The sequence below is a fragment of the Pecten maximus genome, chromosome 10, assembly GCF_902652985.1.
Source record: "Pecten maximus chromosome 10, xPecMax1.1, whole genome shotgun sequence".
In the NCBI taxonomy this organism is placed as follows: domain Eukaryota; kingdom Metazoa; phylum Mollusca; class Bivalvia; order Pectinida; family Pectinidae; genus Pecten; species Pecten maximus.
In genome coordinates this window covers 20,132,656-20,144,153 of record NC_047024.1, presented here as the reverse complement: position 1 = coordinate 20,144,153, position 11,498 = coordinate 20,132,656, and the positions used below count along the sequence as shown (strand labels likewise).

Below are 11,498 nucleotides of genomic sequence, written 5' to 3'. Positions count from 1 at the left end.
AAAACTAGACATGCCCCTGTGTGTGAAGGGTACATCGTGAGTCAAACCTTCAAATATAACGCATTCGACATTGACTCAGACTGTCGAATATTTTATAGAATAGTTTGAGGCTTATATATATATTCTTCACATGAAATATCGTCAATACATTAAACAATGCGGGAATTTGGTTAACCAGAGACGCATAACACTATCTAAAAAAAAAAAATCACTTTCTCGTATCCAACCATACGTATAATTTATGATATTACAAAGCAGACAAAATATCGCAAAACAATATTTTAGCATCGAACTGATTTTATATTATTTGGCAACTTGGCGTTCATATTGCCTATAAGTGCAACATATTTGATTATTTAAAATCTGAGCATTGTGTAACTAATACCTGTTCCATATATATCTAGATCTATGTAATTAGTGTGTAGCTGAGATGATTCTTTACTCATATCACTTATTGAAATATACTTTTTAATCAATAAATAAAACATAGGAGTATTCAACGAAAGTTCCAATTGTGACATCATACTAGACCTAATAAGACTGTGGCATCCATGTGACTATGCCAGTCAACATCATAGTATTTTAAAGCTTTACAGCTGCATGTAAGAATGCGAAAAAAGTACATCTACTGAAAATGCATTTTTGAGCAGATATAATTTTCGTGAATTGTACACATAAATGTAATAGAACATAAGTCCAGAAATAAACATGCACGAAAAATGCTTAGATTTTGTATAAAATGTATGAAAACCGTAAAACAAAAATATCGTTTCGTTTAACGATGAGTCATTTCAACTGACGTTCCGGAAAATACAATTACCGATGGTAACTGGAGAAAACCGATGCATGAAAAAATCACTGCCTCTACTCTAGATAATCATGCCAGGCAGGTAACTAAAGATGTCCACGTTCTAACATTGCCAACTTATCAACAGTACGAGTTCAGAAAAAAATTAACCTCGTAATTTGGATAAACGCTGAGACTCAGAGTACATTACGTAACCTAACAGTGACGAATGGGGTCGTGTCGGTCTCGATCTCTCGTGGTAGAAAGGGGCATACATCTCTCCCTCCATTTGGTTTGTAAATTTAACTTTTATGCAATGCTTTTAAATAATTTGTCTTTACAATTAATAGAAATTTCGTTATAAGTCGACACGGGCCTAATTAAGTTAAAGAAGTATTATATTTACCTAGGGTCGGCTGCTGTGATGCGGTTACTATAAATTGCATGGGTAATATACATGCGGAACGTTATGTGTTCCTTTAGTAGAATCGATATCATGAGCTACAATTGAGCAGCATATGTACACTTCTGCTTTTGTTTCATTGCCAACCACATTTTGTTTCCTTTCAGTCTATTTCTATATTATTGTTAGATATATAGCATCAATGGTTAGCATTCTTGACATATTATTATTATTAAGTTATTCAATAAGGCTACAATTTGATAAAGAGTAAAAAAAAAAAATGTACTCGGGTGGAATTGAGTGGTAACTCACTTGCTGATCACCTAGTTGCCTGGGTTTGAAAGGTTTGTGGAAAGGTATTTGATTACCTCTATATTATTATTGAACACAGGTGCAACCCATCTCATACAGTTGTATATCATATCATTTTTAGCAAACCCCTGTGGTCACCTGCCTGACAATGTGGGTTTTCTCTGGTCGCTCCAGATTTTTTTTCCCACGGTAAAGCCCAAGCACCTTTCTATGGAGGCAAACAAGATCATATAAGATCATATATGTTATTAATATAAGGTGATAGGACTCATTTCTCAATTGCCTGAAGGGAATGTACGTTAATTAGCTTCTAATTACGTTAATTAGCTTCTAATTAAGTGGTAGTGCGGCATCTGCATGTCCAGCATAAATTTTTCCTTTCAAACAACTTCTTGACAATAACCAAGAGTCCCAGAGATATCAGATATTGGGCCTATATAGTATGCTAGCTAGGATGAATGACTTCTGTTCGTTTTCATGGTCACAGGGGGCAATATATATAGAGAATACATGGTCAGTGTCTTAAAATATAAGCTGTATTTTGGCGAGGGTAAAGAAAGACAAAAGTGGCGAGCCTTGGCGAGCCACTTTTGTCTTTCTGTCTCGAGCCAAAAATACAGCTTATATTTTAAGACACTGACCATGTATTCTATTTATCCTGCAACAGTCATAAAAATAATCATCAAAAATAATCATTTTGAAGTGAAACGGTGTCAAAAATGACAGAAATATGTTCGCCTTTTAAACGTAGTTTCACTTTGAAGTAGGTCAGTCGAACTGACGCACGTGCTAAGATTCCAAAATACAGCTGTTTTCCGTCACTGCCGTATACAGCAAAAATATATACGGTGGGTGTATTCCGACAATGCGGTGGCAGTTGCAGGATAAATATATATATATATACTTTGATCAACTTCTCTTCTTTTGAATAACAGAGAGAATCCAGCTAGGGTGATGATATTAAAGTATTAGGCTAATAACATGCTGTGTTGAAGGGCTACCAATTTTTTTTTAGATAAATGAATGACCTTGACTGACTTTTTCTCGATCACCATGATATCGTGTACATGTCTGTAGCATCCTATAGGATAAAGGACTGCAAAATTTGTTCAAAAGAATGACCCTGACCTACTTTCAAGCTCACAGGGGTTAAATGTGTAAAAGTCTAAACAAATTCTTCTCAATATTAGGTTTGTATCATAATGAAACAAGGCCTACAAAAGTTGTTCAAATGAATAACCTTGACCTACATCATAAGGTCACATGGATCAAATGTGTTAAAATCTTTAAACAACTTCTCAATAGCCAGGTGACCCTGAGATTTCGATATTAGGCCTGTAGCATTCTGGGACAAAGAGCTCACAACAATGTTCAAATGAATGACCTTGACCTACTTTCGAGGTCACTGGGTCAGATGTCTTGAAATTGAAATAAATTGATCTTAAATTTGCAATGAATTATGCAAATGAGTTTGATATATTTTTCTTGGACCACAAAATAAAAGAAACATTTGCAAGACATTGATAACATCACTAGTTTTGCTTGACATCTGTTGACTTAATTATTTTGTGTAAGTATTGTGATGTCCAATCTAATTTAAATAAGACTTGTCATTTCCGCTCCTCTATGATGTACTGCAATAGAATTTAGATTGCAGTTTATCATAGAGGAGCGGAAATTACAAATATGATTTTAATGAGATTGTTTGATATCAAAGTAATAATCATCGAATCTCATGATGTAAAAAAATGTAAATTTGATGTGGTGCATTTAATTGTGTTAATGGAGGGTGTTGGCTGTGATTCAGGTAAAGGAGCAGAGCTGATATGAAATCCTTTATCTACCATTATTTAACAGTTACTATAAAATTATAGTAATAGGTGGAAGTTAGTAATTATATGCACAAGGAATTTATTTTTGCTATATGCACATTTCCTGAATACAATGCGAAAATTAATATGCAGTGAAATAATATGTATAAAGTGTTTCCTGCAGAATGTTTACAAAGGATGGTTTCATGAAATTGAATGGAGCTTTATATATTATGTAATGTTGTATAAATGGAGGGTGTGTTGGCCTGGGGCAGAGGGGTGCAATTGGGACATAACTATAGTGGAAAGATTGGATGTTGAATTTCAGTGTTAAATTTCAGCAAAATTTTGGCTTTCGAATAATCATTGAGACTACAGAAAATCACAATTTTACAAAATCATTTAAAAAAGTAATAATGTATAGACTGCATGATACGCAAAACCCAATTGATATAAGAGCTCAAAAGGAGAATATAGTTGTATGATTACTTATATTTACCAGCTAGTATACATGTATATGAAAACTTTTTTCATGAAATATTCATGGGGCAATGCAATACTTTAAGTATCCCCTTTAATTTGCAGGACTCTCTATTTCAAAATATTCTTAAATGGTTTTAAATTTTTGAAAGTTTATTGGTAACTTATATAAAAAAAAATTGGATAAAAAAATATAGAAACAAAAAGCAATAATGAAGTTAAGATTTGATAGTTGTTTTTTTATTATTATATTTTTATATCGATTATTTTGATAAGAAAAATGGCATGTCCATATCTTTATATAAAAAGATTAATAAGTTTTAAAGCGTCAAATATGTTTGTTTTTAATTAAAATATGAAATATCTTAAAGTCAAAAACTTTTTTCAAATTTTTTAGTTGTTTTTTTAAGCACATGCTGTCCATAGTACTTGTGGGTTACGTACAAGAAAACTAGTACATGTGTATTATTTAAAACTATATATATATATATATACATACATGGCAGTACAGGCCTATACAGAACTCTAAAGGTTAGGCCAGATCTGGGTTGATCAGAGGTTGTTGACACAGGGCAATTAGGTGGGAGTTTACACAGCAACAGAGGATTCATTGATTTCCCTATTACATTGCCTTGTTTCCTATAGCTGCGATCACTGCCCTGACCCCTGGCTACCCCCAGATAGAGCGGTTACTGACCTCAACATGCTTTATAGAGTATGCTTTATATTGATTGTAAAGAGAGGTTTATACATTGTACCTATGTACACAGAAAATTCACACTGGACACATAATGCCCATGTGCCTTTAAACCTGGTCTTGTCAAATTAATGAGCAGGTTGTTCAGAGTATATGTAGTGTCAGGCTCACAGGTATATATTTAACATCAGGGTTTTTACTTATTAATGCATGAGGCTGATTGTACTTCTCAGCTGTGTGTGAAGGCCAGTTGGGAAAGGTCGGCAACCGGAGTCTACTATATGTATTTATAGCTAAAGGAATACATAAGATCCTCCACTCCATGCAAATGTATTTATATACAGACTGGCCTGTCTTGCAGATATAAAGATCGGGTATGGTCAATCGACACAAATTCCACCTAGGGATCTTCAAGTACCATCAGACTCAAACTTCCACCAGAGAATCTGACCCAAGTTTCACTGAAGGATTACCACCCAAGGATCTTCTGGTCTCGGTAGTCCCAGTTTTCACCCCAGGAATACAAGTACCATCTTAATAGGATCATTAAGGATCAACCCTATATTTATGTAGGTAAGTGCTGTACATGTACATATAGATAATTATATTATGTATAGGTCTGTGTGTCAACTGATGTTAGTATTTCATAATTTTTTTTCTTGTATCAAATTTAGAATTACATGTTTGTTGCTACACAAATAGTAATCAATATATGATTAATACATGTACACTGTTTAGTTATAAGTTTGTGTCAACAAGTTGTTTTCTTTCTCTGAGGGCTGTGTCGGGAAGTTTAATGTGTCAACAAGTTGTTTTCTTTCTCTGAGGGCTGTGTCGGGAAGTTTGTGTTAACAAGTTGTTTTCTTTCTCTGAGGGCTGTGTCGGGTGTATACAGATAAGGGTGTTGGACGGTATAGCCTATATTCTGTCGGGAAGCATTGATAGGTTTAGGGTTACACTGCGCATACTGTATAACTTGAGAGTAAATTACACTAGCTACTGTAACCAGTCTATGTACATTGTACTCTAGGTCCAAATTGGTTTCTGTGTCAAAGGTCAAGGCCTTAATACAGTGTGTAAAAGGTTGGTTATAATACACTGTATTAGTTTGTCATTATTCAGACAGAATCTACAAAACCTGTTTTTTTCTTTTCATTTTGTCCATTAGTTATTATCTGTCGTTTGCCATCTGTATATATACATGTATAAGTATCTTAAATTAAGCTCACATTCAAGGTCACAGAATATATTTTTATATTCATATTTGAATATATTTATAGCTAAACATGCATTGGATTCACTTTCAGGATCGATAGTCGGAATTATCGGTTTCCTAAATTTAGCACAGAATTGCCTTTTTACAGAAAATTTATATAGAAAATTTATGTACATCTCAAGTTCATTTGTTATCAATATATCTAATACTGAGCACAAAGCATTTCACAGTTGTTACAGTAATATAGCTAAATTAACCCTCACTTGTAAATGTAAGATAACTACTCCTTGGTGTGGTAACATTACAAAAACATGTGAAGCCGAAGATTTACGAACACGATTATTTGCTTTTATAAATCGTCATCGGTGCAGGGGTCAATATGGTGCCTATTTTAGTGGCCATGGCACCTTAAATTCACCATTGGCGTCCAGTTACTGACCTATAAGGCACCTGCATGGCCACTAAAAAAATTGTGCAATTTTGCTATTTGGTTAATCTTTCAAAGGTTGCAGTCAATGCTAAAATGCTCTCACAATCCAAAATAGTACAGAGCTCGATGTTATGTTGATCTAAAGAATTAAAAAAAAAAATTCAAATTTAAGACAACTAAGCCAGGCGACTAACTTTTCCAATTGACGCCTAGATTTTATGACTTAAAAAAAACTTGGTAGCCGAATAGGCCACCCGGTAAAAATATCCACTTTGAGTTCTGCGGTGATCAGCTTTATTTTCTTTTTCGACTGATTTTGTTTGATTAATTTCGATCATCAGCCCACCACTTTTCATAGTATCTTTTGTAACAACAAAATTCATCTGATTTTATGACGTTATGTGATTATACAATGGCTAGGTAGCCAAGTTTTATATTAGGACTAGCTGTTCAGTTGTTTTTAAATTTAAACAGCAGTGGAACTCAGCTGGGTGTTGAAATTACCCAAGTCTAACTGAGAAACTGCTTTGCATTGATTAAAGTACTTTCATTCAGGATTAATTGTCTTCACAGAACTTCACTGATATGATCAATACTTGGCAGATGTGCGATCTGTTTTTACCTCACCTGCCTATTAATAGGTGTACATCGGGGGCCGCGGTGGCCGAGTGGTTAAGGTGTACCGACACTTTAACACTAGCCCTCCACCACTGGGTTGCGAGTTCGAAACCTACATGGGGCAGTTGCCAGGTACTGACCGTAGGCCGGTGGTTTTTCTCCGGGTACCTCCGGCTTTCCTCCACCTCCAAAACCTGGCACGTCCTTAAATGACCCTGGCTGTTAATAGGACGTTAAACAAAAACAAACAAAAAGGTGTACATCGTCAGTTCATATGCAGTCAACATTTTCATTCATACAACTTTTTCATTCAAACAACTTTTTCCATCAATAACCATCACATGAGGCCCAGTGACCTGATATTGGGTCTGTAGTACGTGGGTGAATTATACTTATGTTTGTTCAAATGAATGACCTTGATCAATCACATTCAATGTCACAGGGGTCAGATATGAGAAAAGAGACTTGATATTTGGCCTGTTGCATGCAGAGGTGAAGGGCTACCAATTTTAATCAAATGAATGATGTTGGCATTCATGTAACGTCACAGGGGTCAGACAATTTTAAGCTAAAATCTTTAAAGTACTTCTTCTCAATAACCACAAGAGGCCTGGAGACCTGAGATTGGGTCTGTAACAAACTGAAATGAAGGGTTACAAAATTTATTAAAATAAATAAACCTAACATACTCTTCTATTTGAATAATAACTTAATTATAAAGTTGCCAGATTAGCATCTGGATAATTAACCTAAAACTTCAACGTTGCATTTGAACCATGTGAGCAATACAGTTATATTGAGCCTCTTGTTAGTTATATTTTACGTTTCATTTAGAACTTAAACGTGAGTTGTATCACGATTCAGCAGTCATTATCGTTGTGTATTATGAGTGCGTATCGTGATAATTCGTAAGTCATTTTGTTTAATTTTTGTGTATAATGACAAAGTCTGTATGTTGAGTGTGAACTGAGACCACACAGTTACAGATTGAGAGTAGCTGTATCGTTATGTTATAATTATGTATAATTTATGTTGTTTGAATTGTCTGATAATGATTGATGTGATAATTTACTTTTGAAATAGAAACTTTTATCATATATATATATACCTACCTACCTGCCTCATGCAAAAACACACTCAATTATTTATATATTTATATATTTTGATTTCTTCTATAAATTAACTTGTTGCCATTATTTGATCACTCCCCTTTGCTGTCCATTGTCAATGCCTCAAAAAGATAGAACTGTGCAAAATCCCTTTTCTGTTGCATTCTTCTGTTCAGTTTCCCATGGGGAAGAAGACATGTTTTGTATAAATTGTGGGTGTGACCAAGGGGGGCAGGGCCCATTAGTGGAAGTGCAATCTGGTTTTTAAAGTTGAGTACTTTTTAGCTTCATTTGCTTGGAGTAATCCTTGGAACAGTGATGATTCCAAATATCATGCAGTTAAATAAAAGTGTTGATTACTTGCCAGTTTGTGGTATTGATTAAAAAATAGGAAAATATTTGTAACATATAATTTTAAGGAGAGTGTTTTGCTATGATCATTGAAATATCTAAGTGAGTGATGCAGCTGTCTCTCTGGGCCTCTTGTTTAAAGGTCATTCTCCATTGACTCATGGCTCTGTGCCAGGCAGATGTTCGCAATGAACTCTCACAATCAAGAAGAGATAATATACATGTATAGTCAATAGAGTTAAAACAGAGTAAAGATCAAGCGAAGTTCAATGTGTATACTGATCTAGGTTTAGTTGTATTGTTACATCAAATGGCTCATCACTTTGGGTTCATATTTACAATGATTTTTTTTGTTCCAAATTAATTAAGAAAACAGGCGTACAGATATATACAAAGCTTTCAAATACAATTAAGTTGCAATTCATTCTGTATTTTTTGACAATTGGTGCATCCCTGCATAATTATAAGGTATCCTATCTAAAGGTAATATATATACATAGTACACATATACCAAGTATACATCTGAAAGTAAGTCCTTTAAAAATCCCACAAATAATTATAAGTCCCCTTCTTCTTTTTGAAGAATCATTAATTTAAAAAAAGGTAAGTTGAAAGTGTTTCAAAAATATAATAAGCCTTTTTAATTCCCAAAACTTTAATTACTGATAAGCTAAAAGTGCCTTTACATTAGGGTAGGAGGATTATTTGAGGATAAATACAGTACTAAACTTTACATTAGGGTAGGAGGATTATTTGAGGATAAATACAGTACTAAACTTTACATTAGGGTAGGAGGATTATTTGAGGATAAATACAGTACTAAACTTTACATTAGGGTAGGAGGATTATTTGAGGATAAATACAGTACTAAACTTTACATTAGGGTAGGAGGATTATTTGAGGATAAATACAGTACTAAACTTTACATTAGGGTAGGAGGATTATTTGAGGATAAATACAGTACTAAACTTTACATTAGGGTAGGAGGATTATTTGAGGATAAATACAGTACTAAACTTTAACATTAGGGTAGGAGGATTATTTGAGGATAAATACAGTACTAAACTTTACATTAGGGTAGGAGGATTATTTGAGGATAAATACAGTACTAAACTTTACATTAGGGTAGGAGGATTATTTGAGGATAAATACAGTACTAAACTTTACATTAGGGTAGGAGGATTATTTGAGGATAAATACAGTACTAAACTTTACATTAGGGTATACGTAGGAGGCTAGGATTATTTGAGGATAAATGTATAGTATTTGATAGATTTTACAATATCAAAGTCAAAGAACAACAAAAAGCTATAAGACTAATGGCTAATCATAGCATATGAGGTGATATATGAATTCTGCACATCCCGCCTATTGATAAAAACAAAATTGTGAAATATGTCTGATTTTCTGTGTTATCGACAAGCAGTTGTAATATCGCTTGAATGACTGGTCCGAGGAGTCACTCTGAGGGTGACATTAATCCACAGATAAGAATCCATAGTGTTACTAATTCTGGGATGTACACTGTCATCGATTACAACTCATAATATAATTTGAATATTTTATCCAAATGCTACTGTTGGATGCGAGTTCCTATTGGTGCGGCACTAATATCTATCCCTGTACTGTATAACAGATGATTGGCTGAATCCTGTTGAATTTATTACTTTATAAAGACTTTCTTCTCTGGTGTAGCAAACATGTCTTTCCAATGACCTTGACTCGGCCATTTGTGTTGATGTTGCGAGAGGTCATTGTTCATGGTGATGTCAGGTTACTGACCTCGGTTTATGCGTTTTCCAATAGATTTCTCCCACTGCCAACAGTTGTAATGGTCATTATTGCCTGTTATTTTTTTTTCAATCATTTCCTCTGAGAGAGTCTCTGTAAAAGCCTTGATGAGCAATATTGATGACTTGGAAGCAGTAATAGTCTCGATGAGTATTGCATCTCATGATCAACAATAATTTGAGTATCAATATACACTGCCCAATATTTAGTGTAATCAAACACCGTCACATGAATGTTTTATGTATAATCTGTTGTGTTTTTTATGTGTCGGGAGCCAAGAACAAGAACTGATATTTTGGTGTCATAAGTTCATGGCATGTATGTAAGAATGATATATAGTTTATACACGAAACAATTATTCTGATGTACTTTATCAAATATAATGCACTAATATTTGGTACTTTATCAAATATTTTATACTGATGTTTGGTACTTTATCAAATTTGTACTGATGTTTGGTACTTTATCAAATAAGTTTGATACTTTATCAAATAAATTTGGTTCTTTATCAAATATTTTATGCTGATGTTTGATACTTTATCAAATATTATGCACTGATGTTTGGTACTTTATCAAATATTATGTACTTTTGTTTGGTTAGAGGTCCCTAAGTAATAGCTGTATGTACACATGTAGAGAAACTAAGATATGTGATCTTCATATCATATTTACTTTTCAGAAATTTTGTAAATGTATATTGCTGAAGTTGAGGTTGGTCATCTAGAACTCTGGTACGTCGAATACCCTGCTTTACTCCAAGTAAAAATTCAGTTCTGACTAAAGGTTTCATTTGAGATATTACTCAGTTATCTCAAATACTGTAAAAGTGGAGTAATAAATATATATCCTGTCTTAAAAAGTAGAAGTTCAAATCTTCCAACCAATTTCTCTCTTAAGCATACATCTGACCACATGTTCAATGAATAAAAAGGGAAATTTCCCACAATGCAGCCTGTCGAGTAATTAGGTAAACTTTTTTCACTTTTATCACATTTCTTCACAAAGTCTTCATCTCTGAAGACAGCAACAACTCGAAATGAAAAATATCCTCCACACGATGTGGATTGAACTAGTGACCTCTTGCTCTCTTAAATCAGTACTGTACTGTTCCACGTCTAGGGCAAAGGGAAATGTTCCCCACTCCTGGGCTAATAAGCTGATAGTATATATATATTTCTCTCAGTACAACTACGACAGGAAGGAAGGAAGACATTTAACTTTTTGACTCGTGCCCTGACCGGTTTCGCCGGGGAAACTTTTGGCTAGCCATTTCTTAAAATTCCCCAGGGAAACTTTTACAGGGGGAAAGAATTGACTCCTACACCGGGCCTCGAACTCACGATCTACGGCACCCGATCGCCTAGCCAGAAATACTCACGATCTACGGCACCCAATCGCCTAGCCAGAAATACCCGCAGCTTACATATATATAGGAATACTGTTTTACATATTTATTTACAGTTGTAAATATAAGTGTCTCCCTTTTGGCTTTG

At 34.2% G+C, this 11,498-nt stretch overlaps 1 protein-coding gene across 5 annotated transcripts in view; it reads left to right on the top strand.

The window, feature by feature from the left end:
- The first annotated feature begins 820 nt into the window (after nt 1–820).
- LOC117335555 (ABC transporter G family member 21-like) overlaps nt 821–11,498 on the top strand; it is a 39,710-nt gene continuing 29,032 nt past the window's right edge. Inside the window, exons 1-2 of one of the 5 annotated variants that reach the window (XM_033895631.1) lie at nt 821–890; nt 4,852–5,059. The gene's annotated coding sequence lies outside the window, so the exon portion shown is untranslated. Of the gene's footprint in view, nt 891–916; nt 1,080–4,585; nt 4,664–4,694; nt 5,064–11,498 lie in introns of those variants that run through there. The other 4 variants (XM_033895626.1, XM_033895627.1, XM_033895630.1 and 1 more) reach the window with 4 other exon arrangements.